The 13,888-nt window shown below is 39.9% G+C and overlaps 1 protein-coding gene across 14 annotated transcripts in view; it reads right to left on the bottom strand.

Annotated features, from left to right (window-relative positions):
- Positions 1-13,888, bottom strand: part of LOC100648046 (MAP7 domain-containing protein 1) — a 197,327-nt gene that overhangs the window by 114,508 nt on the left and 68,931 nt on the right. The gene's annotated exons all lie outside the window — the stretch shown is intronic.

The raw sequence follows: 13,888 nt of genomic DNA, 5'->3' as shown, positions 1-13,888 counted from the left end.
CCTCTGAAACTTAACAAACGTCCTCACGTAACCATACAACAAGAACAGTAAAAACTTGAGATCGGCAAAGCTCACGCAGACTATTCAAGGAAAAATAAACGATCCTCGTTGGATCGATCTGCCTGTAATTTACGCAGCTGGGTTGGCATTTACGCCTGCGAGAGGCCAAAGCTGCGTAACTTCAGCGGGTCGACGCGACAGGAACGGCATTGAAAAGCCACTTTGATGTCGGGAACCGCTCCGCGATTTTTTCCATTTGCCCTTTCGCGACCGCTCTCTTTGCATACGCGGGTTGCCATGCACCAGTGGTGAACAATCGAGCGGGTCGACGCAAGCTCTCCGTTTCCCGTTACGCTCCACCTTTGCCCGCTCCACCGCGCGAATATGAGGCCGCTGCGCCACGTGACGTAGAGCTCGGAGCCAGGTGATGGTGCTCGAAAGCAGCGAGGCTTTGCGCGGAATATGGGTCAACCGAGGTGCGGTGCGTGCGCCTCTCCGCTCCGACAGTCAGAAAAGCCGCCGACAAAACTGCTTTGGTGGTATATTATTCTACCGGATTTTTTCTCAGAGAAGCAGAACGCGTGTTTGAACGCGAGCATAAACAGGGATACTTGTCGAAGAATGAATTTTCCACACGTGCGCTACCATTCTGCAAAGTTGGCTGGCTTTATTGCCCGGACGATCGTTGTTTTACCCGCAGCGGAATTAGCAAAGATATAGGAAATTTAATCCTCTGTAAGCAACGAAGCTTCGCGCGAATCTTTATTTTTACTGGAACGCTTTAAAACAGTTGAGCTAAACTGCGTGTAGCGTATAGCGTATAGTATATGGTGTATAACGTAACAGAGACTTCGGTAAGTATGTCAGGAATATTTTAGGTTTTTCGAAAGCGTAGAGCAACACGTAGAAAGATCGAAAAATATAGCTGTACATGCTCGAGAGTATAACCAGTGTATGTGTATGGATAAATATATTCCTCGGCACACAATACGGTAGCAACACCTAGTTGAAGCGTTCAAAGTACACAGATCGATTATTTGGATGTGAAGAAATGAGAAAGCGCAGAGGAGCGGTGATACTTGTTGAGATTTATCCTAAGATTTAACAATCATTCGTATCGTCTCTTTGCAACAAGTAGACTTATCAAAGTGAATCGTTTGCTTGTCGACAATTGATCGGGAATTTTGCATTTGTATCATTAAATTAAGAAACTAATAAAAGGTGAAATCGATCGGTTTGGCTTCCGAGTGGCTCCATTCGTGGCATCCTCGAGAATTTTCGTTTTCCCTTCTTGGAACTCAGAATGACGAAAACCAGACGATTTTGCTAAATATTCGCAGCTTCGCGCTTTCTTACGCGATTTATAATAAAAACCACGAGATGCCTCGATACATTTGTAATTGTACATATCAAGTGTAACGATAGATTGATTGGGAACGCCTTGAAACATCGATGAGCTGTGGCGTGGTAAATCAGGAAAATTTACGAGGTTGGATAATGAGCGGAAGTGAAATTACATTCGCACGTATTTTAATTCCCCGATATAGAGACTTGACGCTGTGAACACGCCCAGAGGCACGCAACTTGCGGATCGACTGGCAAATCCCTTGGTAGGACGAGAACGATGTGTTTTCTAGTACGTCCAAGTGGCTCTAGAACTTTTTCTACGTCATGGGCCTCAAGGAGAGACACAGTTTCGCGGGACAATAAGAGAGGAACTCGCGAGTACAATGCGGGACCAGGCAGGAACTGGCTGGGAAACGTCTCATCGACAAAGGAGCGGCGGTCGCGGGAATGAATAACGAATCGCGGTTACGTGCACAATTTTAATACCATTAATATCCCCACGATACCCAGTCGAGTCGCTAACGAGATCGACGTGGGCTGAAAAACGCGCCTGCCTGTTAATTTTCTTGAAATACGCCGGTTCCGCAGAGCGGAAACGTTGCTGTCGCGGAGAACGCGGGAGAAATTGAGAAAAGACAGGAACGAGAAATACAGATATGGAAAATATAGGGAGAAAATAAACAAAAGAAATGATAGAGAGAGAGAGAGAGAGAGAGAATGGAAGGAAATGGGCTGTAGGGAGGAAAATGGGGATCTTCCAGAAATTCGAGGTCAGGAAGCGTACGGATAACAGAGACGTTCGCTAATTGCAGTTAATTAGCTCGTTGATGTGGATTATGCATAATGAAATAGAGATGCTATTGCGCAAGGCAGCAGAATCGAATCGAGGTCATCGATGCATATTCTCGATGCATTCGTGAGAGTTGAGAGGTTTTCCAAGTTCGATGTCTTCGTGTCGATGCTTGGATATAATCAAAAATACTTCGAGTGATTCGACAAGATAGGCAATTGTATCACACGCGTGTACACGTACAGAGTAAGGAGAAACGATACTTGCATGGTACGTACGATTGCAATGGAAATGCAACGAATGGTAGGACAAGGTAGCGAACTACATACTTATACCTCGAACAATAACGATTAATTTCGACGAGCAACTTATCGACCATTGGTATATATATTGAGAAACTCTGCTTTACCTAGTGCTAGTAGTTCATAGAGACCAGTTACCCACTGCGAATAGTTGTAGAGTTACTCCTACATTGGGTAATGTCGCCACTATCACAGAATATTAAAGAGAGCTTCCTTACCGACTTACCGACATGGCGCACCGAAGAACACGAATCAATGTCCCTAAAAGGTATGACGTCGATAACTTCAACAAGAAAGAATATTTTTCCCAATACCTCCCGGTAAAAGATAGTACAGTTCTCAGTAAATTAAAGTACGTCTAGAAGCAACTATATATCCTTTTCCCCACGCAATTATTACTCGCAGACTCGATGGACCGGATCTCTTTCATCTCGATTTACTTTAGCAATTTCTACCACGCTTTTAATCTTCGTTGGGACGCAAACGCAGCGATAAAGCCGGTACGAAAGCGCATAATATACGACGAAGGAGTCGTGTAACAACGTGGGCGTACCATCTCGCCCCCGCAGCTCAAACAACAAAGTTCCAAGATGAAGAAAACGGAGGAGGAAGCTCTTTCTTCGTCTTTCGTCTCATCGATTCACCTTGCGCGACCAACAATATACACTCCGTCTGACCCAGACATACAGACGAGACAGACGAATACATTCACTGCCAAGTAAGATCACGTGCGTGCGTCGACTCTAGCATATCGTGTGTTCGACGACTTAAACGAGAAGTTGGAATAAATTGGGAAGGTTTCCCGGAGAGAGACGACCACGCTTCGTCATCCGGCACGTGCTGGTCCGTTCGCAAACCGGTTCTCGATTCACCATTCGACCGACCGTCGTTTTTATCCTCCCAACTGCGTTCACGATCGATCCTTGACGAATTATCATCGCCGTACGGACTGCTTTCGCGCAGAAAAACGAAATTACGCACGGACATCGAGGATACCGTGTCTGCGCGTTTGTTTTTCACTAACAGTTATATAACGAACGACACGATACACGTTTCGCCCGAGTGGATTACGCAAAGCTGTTATTCTAATACACTAATCAAAGCTAGGTGAATCGTTCGCAGAGAACCTGCGAAGTTCATACGACACGGCAGTTAATACGACACGGTAGGGTGCATATCCAGTTAGAATACGCGAAAGGTCGCTGGAAGTATCGTTGAAACGAGAAATCATACTGAAGTGGGAGTGAGTATAGCGGTGTTTGCATGGTTATATACGCTGAAAAAGAAGTGCAAATACGCGAAAAGGCTGGCTTTTATTAACAAACGTTGCGACAGCTCGCGATTCAATCGCAGCTGTCGATGGAAATGGGACGTTTCACGCGCGAGCTTAATTATCGGCTGTATCGAAAAGGCTCGTTGTTACGGTCCAATTAACGTTCGGATATCAGACTCGATCTTTGACTGTTTTCGGTTAATTCGACATCGGGATATTACATTTACTATGTTAACAGCTATAACCAACCGTTTAACGTAATTTACCCGTCAGCCAACCCTGCAACAAGATTCCTTTCTCCGAACTTCTCTCTTCGGTATTCTGATGCAATCTTACGAAACATTGTGTATTACGGTAAGCAGTAACATAATCCAAAATCAATGAATACACAAACGTATTAAACAATTAACCCACATATTCCCCGAATGTTTTTACTTCACGATGCTTTTTGAAATAATTCCATTGTCTATCCGAAATATTCCAACATGTTGGTACATTATCGCAGTTCATGTTCTCTTTCTCTGCTTTTGTATAATGAATGCATTTAATAACGAAATAGGTTTCTACTTTAAACGACAACTGATATTTGTCGTTTCTTTTTTCTTTTTAATTAAACGCCAAGATCATATTTATTCATTTTTAGTATCGCTGTTTGCTATCCATTTACTATATCGACTGTCCAAACAGAAGAATTGATCCGAACGAGAACAATGGTAAAAAGCGGAAAATATTCTGAGTTAAATACACAACGTGTACAAATAATCGATTGGAAAAGTCGTGGTTGGAAAATAACTGAATAAACAGAGGCTGCGTAAACGACCGCAAAGCCTCGTTAAAAAGAGGTTTCCTATTTTCATGTAGGAGGGGAATCGCTGAAGGAGGATTTTCAGCGCGTCGATGAACACCAAGGGGTGACGCGAGATTCACCTTTCAAGAGAAAACAAAATAAACGTCTTTGTTTTGTCTCTATAGTCTGCGAACATCTCAAACGTCACGGTCAGTTGGAGAATTTAGTCCATCGATTAAACCACATGCGACTGGCGTTAAACGATTAAGATACTCGATGTGTCACTGCAGTTGTTCCTAGTCGATTCTCTAGTAACCTGATACGCTTCTAGCTTTACTCACGGTGTATTGCACAAAGTACTATCGATTCGAGACACTCACACGCGTCCAAGCATCGTATTTCACAATAGTACACGTACGTGTGCGTGTACAGGAATTGAAAGAGAGCAGGGCGTACGCACACCGACCAGATACTCGACCTATCCTATTACAGCAATTTAGGCAAATGAGGAAAAAAGCCAGGTAGGTTGGACCCTCGCAACGTAATTTCCAACCACACGAAACGTATTACGCGAGCCAAATTCGAGAACGGTTCGTTTTCTACATTGTAATATAGTCATTCGCTTTTGTGAAAAATTTAGTCCGGGCTGGCGACCACTGAAAATGCGAAAATATTCGACTATCAGAGAGCACGAAGTATCCAGCGGTCGGTAGTGACTTGGGCAACTGCGAATTAACGTTTGAATGTTTTTTCACGAGTTCCATGAACCCAGTGGACTTTTGTACCGTTATAGGGGAAAGAAGACCAGTCTTCCTTCCTCTCTTCCTTTTTCTTCTTCTTTTTTCCTTACTCTCGTGGACGAGGATCTTTTTTCATGATATTTCGTTGAACGTAGAATTGAAGCGATCCGTGAGCTAGCTTCGCAACATTGAAAAAGTATTTGGTTCTTTTCTAGCTTGTGTTTACCGTGAAGAAATGGTAACCTCCTGCTTTGGATGTAACATCGAGTCACGCTCGTTATAAGAATTATGTTTATAATTGGACAAAGGTAGACTGGATACGCAACGAAATTTTCTTTGAATTTCGATTATTTTATGCTGAGGATTATTAAGTCGAGAAACTTAAGTAGAAATTTGAAAATTCGTAAGAACAAATAATCGTAAAAGGTTAAGGCGCTTTCGTATCTTTAATCCATCCCGATAAGATATTTATTTATATACAAGCGTATCGTGAATCTTGGAAAACGAGAAAATATAAAACGTTCCTTGGATCTTAAGAAACATAACACGCGAAAGGAATTTCTGAACGATGCGTAAAGATGATAGACGACGTTTTGTGGATATAAGATAGAATTTTCAGGCCCATAATTATTTACGATACTATAGAAAGTAACATAGCATCATAAATCTATAAAAACAGTTACAATATCTAATCTAACGATTAAAAAAAAAAAGAAATAAACCAATGCTCGGAATTGTTTGCTAATTAAAAACTTCCAGGGTCTAACACCAAGCTCTTGTAACATCACAAAAGGCTGTCACAAAATCTACAAACGACACAAGCACCAGAAATTTACAAAAAGACGTTCCTTCAGATTCCTTCAGGAAAATCGTGCGGATCGAGTGCAGAATCGTTGGAAGCATCCGAGAGGAGCGCAGATCGATGAACGAATTTCCAAGGATCGCGAGGGATTCGAGAAACCGGGAGACCATTAAAAGACGGCTAAGACAGTGAAGATTCTCGGACAATTTCAACTAAACAAAGAATGAAAGGGCATTTGAAGCAATTGCGACGAGGGAAATTCCTTGATCGGTGAATCCATGGCGCGAAATTGCGCCACCTGGATTCACCGTGAATTCCGCGTAAGTCGTTAACGCGGACAGAAGAAGCGGGATCGAGAAAAAGCGAGGAACGCGGCGAAACTCGTTCTTAAGCGCACGCAGAAGCCCGAAAGAAACAGTGTTCCACGCGTCCAGGTCAGAAATGCTTCCTACGATGCGATGCTATGCCATCTTCGACGGGTTTCTCCTAGAAAAAGAGGATTCTATGATGTTTCGCGAGAAGGTCGAGGGAAACTTTGAACGTGAAAAGAGAACGCGTATACGCGTGTGTACGTCTGTACGATAGAAAAATCGATAGTTGTACGGAGAATTGGAAGATCGGATTGGTTTGGGATCGCCGACTATCGTTTCACCGACAATGTTTTCGTCGACACAGACATCGACCGTCTTTAGCCTCGTCGACATTGTTTATTCACCGACACGTTGACTTCACTGGCAGTGTTTTCATCGACGCTCATTCGGTTCAATGAAAACAACGTCGACAAAGACACTGTCGGTGAATAAACAATGTTGACGAAATTAGTGCCCGTAAGAACATTATCGGCAAAATAATTGTCGGTGGTTACAAGTCAAGCCGGAAGATCAAGGTTAATCACGCATTAGCTGGATTCGCGGAAACTTTGAGATTGCTGGGCGTATACGGTCTTCGTGAGCAGGAAGAGAAGCCAGCACAACGTCCTGGCAGGATGCCGAGTGACTTTCGTAATGACGAGGTTTATCGCGTGTCTTTTCGGTCTGAATTAAATGATAACGATTGGACGACGCACCGTTGGACAATCTTAATGCTTCTGTACTCTTCAGGTCATTTTTCTAAAATAATTATGCCCTGAGAATCAAGAACTGAGAAGCGCATCGGACAAGAAAAGATCGTCGTTTGCTCGGTAAGAGTCGAGTTTAGGGAAAATAAAAAAAGTGTGATTTCTCGTTTTAATTTTATGCCAAAAATTTTCCTAAAAAATTAAGTCTTTCTCTGAGTGAAACGAAAGCAAAGTTTCGATAAAATATTCAGGAATCGTAGCGAGGATAAACAATTTATGCTATGTACGTATTCGAGGAAATTCTTTCTTTAGCATTCATTGTCCTATAATTTATTGCAAGCGGGAGAAAGGTCTAATAGAGGAATTCTGTGCTTTCTTTCTCGAATTTACGACTGAGTTTCATACTCCGAACTTTCCATGACGCGAATAACAAGGAACGGAAGGAAACCACTTGATTTCCGTCGAACTACGACAGGAAAACGATAGATCTATAGAGTTTCTGTGGAAGAATCGAGGAAGAGTGGACGTCTAAGAAATCGAACAAGAAGTAGTGAAAATAGAAGCTGAAAGGGGCTTAGAGTTTTCCTCGCTCTTTTGAAGCCTCGTTTAAAGAACAAAGGTACGAATGATGAAACTGGAATCATTTCGTGCTGCACCTGCCTTGTACCTTATCGTTCAACGAGGATACTCGAGAAATTAAATCAATTCTTAAGAAGCTTCAAAGGTGGTCTAAGACAAAATTGCTTGTCAACTCTTTTGATTACCATTGATTGAAGAAAAAGAACTAAATGGAACGAGGTATTGACGAAGACAAACGGACAAACTGAATGGGATAAAATAAAAAAAATATTCGTGGAACTGAAATAATTCTCTGTTCTTAATAAAGTAAACTTTCATTAACTTTTTTGTGGTTTTTTTCTTGGTTTCCTAGAGTATGAATATTTATTGGAAATTTAAAAGCGTGAAAATGCAGAAAATGTACATAGCGTACGATGATATGCAAGTAAAACAAATTTTAGTACTCGTTATAATACTAACTCGTATCAACCTCGCCTCATTTCAGAATTAACTTTTTGATTCCATTTTTAAAACATTTTGGAAATTGTGAATTAAAGAACGAATCTCTGCTTGTGTCCTATCCCTTCAGTTCTATCCATACAAAAACATAAATCTCCATCAATATCCACGATCCGTTGATTTTCTAATACTGAATACGAAATTAAATCGAAGAGAATGTAGTTCAAACTAGAATTGTCTCTCATTTCGATCTTCCTGGTACTATAAATCACGTACAACAATCTCGAAATTCCTAAAGCCAATTCAAGATCAAAGTCAGAAGTCGTGAACAGTTTATTGGCGTCGTTATTATACCGAACAGTGAGTGAGTCACCTCGTTCGTCGCTCATTGTAAATGCATCGAGGATTCGCAACAAAGAATAGCTATAGAGTGGTGCACATTACGAGCAGCATTCGGAATCGGAATTTTTCGCGGCGCCAAACGGAATAAACGTCCAACGACCACGTCTGTCTACGTACGAACCGTTTCCACTTCATCACTTCCATCCTACCTATTGCGCCAGCCAGTCTCGAAGTCTCGAAACGTTCGCCCAAGTTCCTCGTCATTTAGCGTCGGTGTACATTGTTCTCAAGAGAGTCTCGTCGACTATATCAATACGCTACGATCTCTGGGACGAGTCATCGAGACTCTCATCGTCCGGTGTGAGTAACAGAATGGCAGAGAATTGATCAGCGATCCTGCGTTCTATTGTAAAACGATATTTTTAATACAATTAATTTCAATAAACTACAGGCACTTTCAGCCTGTAAATACTGATATTTACATTACGCTGAGTCACGAATGTCACTGAACGCTTATCATAAAAGTTTTCTATAAATATATTACATGCGTTATACGAAACTTACTAGAAAGTAAAATAATATAAAACGATTTTCTCGTAGGAAGAATATAAATGTGAATGTGAATTAAGACGGAGAAAATTGAAAGTAGAATCGTGGGTTTTAGCTTTTAAGATTATCGTCGAATAAAAAAAATCACCATTCAAATAAAAAAAGTCTAGTTGAGTATCAACTAGACTGTGGTTAAAACTGATTCGATATATTTTCAGAAAGTTCATGGCGTTCAGGCGATAAGCGACTAGAGAAGGTGTAAAAGTCTGTTGGAAATCTTCACTTCTGCTACTTATGTACATCCTTTTCCATTCTATATAACTCCTGAATTCCCAGTAGAATGGGAAGTTAGTCTACGTGCGAGAATAAATCCATAACGTAGAGAGCCACGGTTTTCATGAAATAGGGTTTAAATATTTGCCGAATGCACGTACGTCGGGCAAATTCTTGCCCAAATATGTTCTAACTCTATTTTCCTAAGAATCAAATCTCCAAAGTAATTTCTTCATCTTCGTCCTATTTTCAGTCACGAAATCTCCCTCGCGCTATTTATACTGCGATTTTCGAGATATGTATAACGTAAACGTCGGGGTTTCAGCAATCTATTTCATCCTATAATATTGAAGCATAGAGAAACATTATATTGTCTTATTTTGTGAAATCGCAAGAAATTGCCTGATTTTCGAGAGAATCCTACCAACGAAGACAACGAGAAAAGGTATTGATCCGGTGTGTCGGGTCGCCTAGCCCAATTTCTGATCTATAAATCAGATTACACATTGTGCACGCACCACATAATTTGGCAAACCGCTTGGAAACGATTGGGTATTAAACCAAGGCCGAAATTAACCGAGAAATTACTCGGTGATCTTTCGAAAATCTCGTAGAGAAAGATAGAAAGAGAGAGAGAGAGGGAGGCAGAGAGAGTCAAGGAGACCCGAAAGAGCTCCAAGCGATAAAGTTAAACTTTTCGCGATGATCCTTGTCTGTATAAATATTTAATCTTCTTGCTCAATACAATTTGTTCGAGATTCCTGGATAGATATTTGGAGAGTAAAAAATATAGGATGGTTGATGGCTTCAATGACCTTATTGCGAGATTCTCGAGTGCATCTTTTGTGAACGTTCCTCGAGTACGATACGATTCGATTCGAGAGTTTCGGCTTGTTACGAGAGTTAGCGAGTCTTTGGTTTTTATTTGCAATAATTGCGGAATAAAAATGTCTCGTCGTTGAAACGATTTCTTGTTCGTAGCATCTGATTTAGCTCTTTCATGTTTTCATTTAGAATTTATAAATAGAACTTTGTTTATACCAACTACATTTATTGAAATAAGATCTTTATCAATGTCCCATTAAATGAACCAATCGAGTGAATCGATTTATGCAAATGAATTCATTATATGAATGAAGAATGATAGTAAGAAGGAGCGATCAGTGAACTCTTCTCAAAGTAAATTTCTAGAGAAACTTTACTAAATTGCAAATTGATAAAATGATTTACCACGTTAAATCCTTTCTTTCTTTTTGAATATAAATAATAGACTTAGTTTTAAAAATACCTAACAAGATATCGACTATGCAGATTAATTATTTAAAAAATGGTTAAAACAGTTTCTAAATTCTTGTTAAATAGTAAAATTTTGTTGGGTAAGATAATGGCATTCTTATGGTAGAAAATAGTTTACTTTATGACTAATATTTGCAGATAATTAAATATAATTGCCGATTAGTTTTATGAACTGCTTATCACTTAACAGGTTCATATAAACGAAGTTCTATCCTAATCTATAAAATGTCTTTCAATTCTAGATGCTATAGAGCTCCGATAACTTTCGTTCAAAAATAATTTGTCAGAATCTATCGAGAGAATTGGCTCCATTCGCAGCGAAATTTTGTAGACTCGAACTCAAGCTAAGTCGACCCCAATTGCTGTGCATCTAACTCAATCGACGTCTCCGTGAGAGTACTCGAAATCCTCGAACTTCTCAACAGCCGCCATTAACACTTGTTCATCAACAGACAGAACCATGTCACCAAATTGTAATTAATATCGATCTCGTTCGTCGATATAGCTCTGATACTCTGCTAAGCTCATTAAATTATTCGTTCCAATAACCGAATAAATTACTCCTTTGAAGATCTATGATAACTATCAAAGTACACTTCGAGCTCATGGATCACCTCTGAACACGGCGATCGTAGTCGATTGATAACGCGATACAATGGCGGTCTCTGTATCGATACCGCTCCTCTTGATCACGCTTCGAGAAGCTATTACGCCATTAACATCGAATACAAAATGTCATCGAGGCTACGAGGGAATACGACGACTAGACCTCCGTCTGACTATTCGCAGTTCCCCCAACATCGATCCGATCGTCGAGAAAAAACGAGAAAAAGCTTCGCCGGTTGACTCGCGAAGAATTCACGAGTAGAAGAGACTGGTCGGTTCTATTCATCGGTATTTTTCGTCGACAATACTCGATTCTCGCGGGGATATTTATCAATCGTGTTGAATAAACCGCGGTGATCGACGCCTAAAAGAGGTCGAGCTATCGAGAATTTCATTAGATCGACAGCTCGACCGGAAGGACTCGAGGGACGTTCTGCCGTTATTGACGTTCGACCGTCGTGTCGAACGACAGCAATGTGATCGCGTATGAATCTACCGACAGAATTATATTATACGATCTGAGAAAATCCTGTGTGCAAACTGTTTATTATCTACGGGTTTGTAAGATAGTTTATCGAAGGAGGTGTGTTAAATCGATGCGAATGAGATATTTCTTTCTTTACGTATAATTTTCATTACGTATATTAAATTACTTAGAATGTTTGTATATGTCTGATAATTATGTTTAATACTAAAATTATTAAACCAGTCAAAGTGGCTGATATCAGTGCACGTACTAGACACATGCAAGTATTGTTGATAATATTAATGTTCGTTTTTAGATAATAAGATTATTCAGAAACATAATTACATATATTACACTTATTTGCTTTCGTTATATTAAAAGTCTATTACTATTACGTTCTATCGTACGTTTCATTGGCACAAAGATTGTCTATTACAAATGTCGATCAAACAGCAAAATGCTCAATTCGTATAAATACTTTGTAGGATATTAAACAGCAGAATTATTAGCACATTATCAGTACATTAAAAAATCCTTGGAATGGAGTTGCTCCTTAATGTGGTGATTCAAGATAAGATTTAATGGTTAGCACTAGTCTCTAAAATTCCAATTTCGGAGAAGCGACGTATCGTATGCACTAATTTAATGGGATCGTTTGAGACATAAGTAATCGAAGCAGTTTTCAAGTCCCGTATCTAATTTACAACGTCATACGATATGTATATCAACAACGAAGCTCTTTACTAAGTTCGTTAAACTACCGACGAACGCTGTTTATCAATATCTATTCACGCAAACCTACATTCCTACGTACAGCTCGCGAACCTCCTTCCTTCGTCAAATACCTCTTCGTGAAACACGAACCAGCGACTTAGCAATTCAGTGTTGTTATTGCTCTACCCAAACATCAGTCGTATCGTGATATACCTAATCAGAATTCCATTATGATAAAGTGTCAACTCAGTGGTATACTATACTGACGATGTTCCACGTGTCGAATTGTATTTGAGGAATTTTAAAAAGATCACGAAAGAAGAGATTATTCATAGATCAATTCTGAAGAATTAGTGGACGATAATGATTGTCAATTTGATTCGTCTTTCTTTCTTTTCCATAATATCTAATCCACATTACGGTAAAAAAAAAAAAAAAAAAAAAAAAAAAAAAAAAAAAAAAAAAAAAAAAAAAAAGAAAAAAAGAAAGAAAGAAGAAAAATATATAGTTGATATATAGTTCCACGATTTTCCTCTATGTTCTGTAAATATCCCAATGACCATTCAGCGCAACGTAATCGTAAATCGCGATCGAATTTTCAATCGATTAAGAGGCTTACCAATTCCTCCGTGGAATTCCTGGCGAATCCATCATTTCGGTACCACGCCTTGTTAATTTCGACAAAGATTCGTACACACGTAACGCGCGATTGTATAACAAGATAAGTGTTCAAGGATAGCAAAACGAATTCATCGATCACGTGGCCCGTCATTATGGCACACGCGCGTTTCCGGCTAGTGAGATCGACGCTTCGATTCGGTTTCAGAAGCATCGATTCGTCAATAAGGGCGTGGCTAAACCGCTGGATACGTTCATTAACATCGTTAGTCACGGAATTCGGTTCACATTGCTATCGGTTTGACCCTTACGCGCGTTAATTGCAAAAAGAACCGGTCGATATATACGAAGGAATTCGTTCGAGTGCCGCGCTTCATCATGTTTAATGATAGTTAAGAAATTTGACGAAAGCTTGCCTTCTCTTCTCTTTTTCCTCGCTGGAAACTGATGCGCAACGAATGAGCCAGATACTCACGTGCAGCTTTCCAGATGTCGTGATAAAGTGTCGTTAAATTGTTCGAAAGGATACTCACCTGAAACAAAAGAAAGAAGATCAGTTACGATCTGCTCTATGTACATATTGACTTATATTATGAAACATTGAAGAAGTCAGAGAACTAATAAGAAGTTAAATATTATAAACAAGTTAGGATTACCGTGATCATTATGTTCTAATTTAACATGTTGATTGCAGAATACATTCTGTATGCTTTGCTCGTTGCAACGGCTGTCGATTATTTCGGCGAAGGATAAATTGTTCAAGCGCTTAACAATGCAATTAGTACTTTACATCGCTGTTATGATATTAAAAGAATATTAAAGAATTTTACTTTAAATATGACTATACTTCTAATTCTTTCGAGGCTGAATGTTGTGCAGAAGGTTTCTTTTTGTCATTTCATACTAATG

Source organism: Bombus terrestris, chromosome 2 (genome assembly GCF_910591885.1).
Source record: "Bombus terrestris chromosome 2, iyBomTerr1.2, whole genome shotgun sequence".
Taxonomy (NCBI): Eukaryota; Metazoa; Arthropoda; class Insecta; order Hymenoptera; family Apidae; genus Bombus; species Bombus terrestris.
The sequence above is the reverse complement of the archived record's forward strand: the minus strand, read 5'-3'. Positions and strand labels throughout refer to the sequence as shown.